General features: G+C 34.0%; 1 pseudogene; it reads right to left on the bottom strand.

Moving 5' to 3' along the window:
* Positions 1–363: 363 nt before the first annotated feature.
* LOC109010288 lies at positions 364–1,931 on the bottom strand (annotated as a pseudogene).
* Between the last annotated feature and the right edge of the window lie 1,840 nt (positions 1,932–3,771).

The raw sequence follows: 3,771 nt of genomic DNA, 5'->3' as shown, positions 1-3,771 counted from the left end.
CATTTCTGATGAAGGATGTGTTATTTGTACCATGGAACAACAGGCAATATCTGTCCACATCATCTATGTTAATACAATCCCTTTGTAAAGCATAAATGACAAATAAATATAATTCACTTATGCATTTTTCTGACCTTAACACCATACCAAGCATCTTGAGGTAGAAGAAGGAACACGATGCGAAGAGTTTGTTAAGGCCTTCCAGATCAAAATCATTGACACCACATAAACTTAACATGACAAAAGTAAGTGCAACAAGTGAAGGCCATCTAGTGAGCAACTCCAAATCAATGGAAACTCTTCAAAACATATGTACTACCCCACAAAAAACGTGTTTCCCAATATATATATATATATAGTGTACTACCTCCCTAGCTCTTGTTTACAAAGAGGACAAAAAGATGTAATTTGGAGCCATTGATCTATGCATTTGAGGTGGAAGACATGGGAACATGGCAACCTCCTTAATTCTTCCCTGTCCGTGTATTTGGTTATGCAAATGCAGCATTCCTATCATTCCCACCACAAACACAAAGAAAACACGACAATCTCATTAGCACTTCAACTTTCAACACGCCAATATATTACAGATTGACTTAGAATCTACTAAATTTGTTATGTCCTATGAAATATATTAGCTTATCTGTAAGTGTAAGTTGAAAGAAATGAGACTTACTGGATGATCATTTGCAAGGTCGGATGCTGGGAAGCTGAGAAATTTCCTCCTCAGATGCTCCTCTATCAATTGACCCAGCATTCATGTTGTATCCGACAAGGTTGCTAATCGTTGGCATGCAACAACATAGCAGCAAAGATAGTAGGAATGGAAATGAATAGCAAATTGCATTCCAAGCTAGCAGGGAGATGCATAGCACATGTAATTTTGGGGCTCGATGGAATGACCCAAATCGATTGTCAAATACCCAAACATTACCCATTACAAACCATAATGCAAAGAAGCCTTCTAGTGAAGTTCGACATTTGTTCATTAGATATGAGATCCTGTATCCATTGTAGCAATCAATTAGAAGGCTTCGAAAAGCACTTGAATTGTCAAAAACTCTCTATAACACTTCCACTAAATTTATGGAAACTTGTTTGTGTGTGAAAAAAAATTAAAAGCAGGCAATTCATGAGTTTGTATCTTGTTTTTCATCATTTAAATATTGCTGCCAATATAAAACTCTAAGGTGGCCTAGTACAAAATATAGTGACCACCAACCATATTTATCGAATAATGATTTGAAGTTATTTGTTATAACTTGAGGCTTTTATCATATCACTAAGGGTTCATCACTACTAAGCTGTTTGCATAATTCGTCAATAATTCCACCCAAAGAACAAAATCAAAGACTTATCCTCAATAACTAGTTGCATGATGTTTTATAACTAGCTCACAAATCAATGTAATGATCCCAAAAGATGAGTTGTCACTATTAGTACAACGCATGGAAACCAATGATTTTGTTTAAGAGAAAAATAGAAATGAATCATAGAAATTGAAGGGGCGAACTGTATGTAAAGCTAGCATACCTAGATTCTTCACTGCCCCTCTGCTGTTCCACATCAGAAAGGCCAAAACCATCTCTATGATTGAGATGGCGCCGGTAGCGGCCGTAGAGTAGAAATAGACTAAGAACACATCCAATATTATAACCAATAATCCATATTCTCATTGGCCACACAGGCTTCTCCTTGAAAATGGTTATAGTAGATGTTATGATGCTTATTTGAATCACCAAAACAAAAAATTCCATCAACATCCAAGTGCTTGAATTGAAAGGATTCAAGCTAAGATCAGATCTTGATTCATTTTGATAGTGGAATACTCTTCTCAAGAAAGAGAACCACCTTGCTCTGGAGATTCTGATCGCCATCCTTACCAAGGACGAAGAAGGTAGAGCACGAGTAGGCCTATGTCGGGTATTCATTTTGGATGATTTGTTGGACTAAAAACCAAATTCCAAACATTTCCAAACAATAAACTACCGTTAACCCTTTGCCCATTATATCATTGGAAACAATCGAAATATATAGAATACCAGTATAAGGAAACTTCAAAATCACAAAGATGATATTGTTGAATCATAAAAATCCATTAATCTCAAGTGTAATGGAGAAGATCATATTCTCCTTAATTAATGGGGAAGATGTCTCAAAAATATATATGCAGCTTGATCAGTCATTGATCAATGTGTGTATATATATACAGAGAGAGAGAGAGAGAGAGAGAGAGAGAGAGAGAGAGAGAGAGAGAGAGAGAGAGAGAAATGCTAGGTAAAAGCCTTATATATGAAGTTGATCTTGTACATGATTCTTTGTCCTCTTTTAAGTATTAATATTTTTGGCACCATTACTCTTTATTGGCTTAAGCAACGTCACACGGTATGAAACATGAACAAGTTTAATAACATGATCAACTCAGTTAGTTATAATATGTTAATTTTAAGTATGATATTGCAACACAGGCAATTATAATTAGGTCATGCACATGATATTGTAGAAAGAGGAAAAAAATTAAAAGTCCAATATCTTTTCTAATGTCATCTAATTTAATTATGCAGTAATATTCAAATTACAGAATATATACTAGATCATATATATTTTAGGCAAACAAAACTCCGACTAATTTCTATTATCATGAAGCAAATAGTGGTTAGTTTTGTCCTGATTGGTGAGACAATTTCATGAGATTATCAAAGCAATAAATGCTTATAAAACTCAGTAACCATGATAAAAACAGATCAAACTAATCCGTACGCACAAAAAAATCACAGTTTGTAAATTGTGCAGAAGACTGCAGAAGACAAAGATTTAGGGTGCACCTGCAAAGAGAGTTTGATAGGCAAAGAAGGTAATTTGTCCATTTGAAATAGAATAGATAAGCTCGAAAGTGTAATTGCTGGGGAACTTTGATTTTGTTTCCCTGGTCCTGATTTTTACTAGGATGAGTTAAGGTTCTCATGAGTTAGATAAAAAAAAATTAATGAGTTGGGTTGTCAAGACAATAACCATGAGTGAGTTTCATTTAACAAATGAGTTATGTTGGTAAGTCCTAACTTGCAAATGGTTTTATGATTTAAGGCATGCATTTGCAACAATTTCCTTTATTGCATAAACTTTTATATTTCCTTTATTGCAACTTTCTGAGTGATTTCTAAGATCATGAAGCAAATAGTGGTTAGTTTTGTCCTGATTGGTGAGACAATTTCATGAGATTATCAAAGCAAGGCATGGTTCAATTCGTAATATCCAATTTAATTATCATAAGGTCCTCAATTAACATTATCAGTTTTGAAAGTTGTTAATGCGAATAGGTAGTACTGCTACAATAAGTCAATAACGAATGTACAATATCCTATATATATATATATATATATATATACTAATTTAATTTCAATTTGATATTGCCTCTGAGCATATAATTAATGCATGTGATGCGACATGATGAGATCAAATTAATAGGAACGTACGTATATATAAACTACTAGTATTGTACACCCAATGGTAAATAATTTGTTGCAGCATTCATGCACAGATCATTGAATTCCAACACATGTGAATTAGGAAATTTCAACGTGGCTAGCTAGAGAGGTTCATGCATCAATATTTACCCTCATTTCGATGGCTTTGTACAAGGACGTTGTACATAATATATAATAAAGTCCAGATTGGAATGTTGCTGGAAAAAATAAATAAATGGCTGCTTAATTGTTTAGTTTGTGACCAGTAGTACTACTAGAACCAACCAGAATAATTAATCTTTAAGTA

Source organism: Juglans regia, chromosome 9 (genome assembly GCF_001411555.2).
Source record: "Juglans regia cultivar Chandler chromosome 9, Walnut 2.0, whole genome shotgun sequence".
Classification (NCBI taxonomy): Eukaryota; Viridiplantae; Streptophyta; class Magnoliopsida; order Fagales; family Juglandaceae; genus Juglans; species Juglans regia.
Note: the sequence above shows the minus strand (reverse complement) of the source record. Positions and strands in the feature narration are given on the sequence as shown.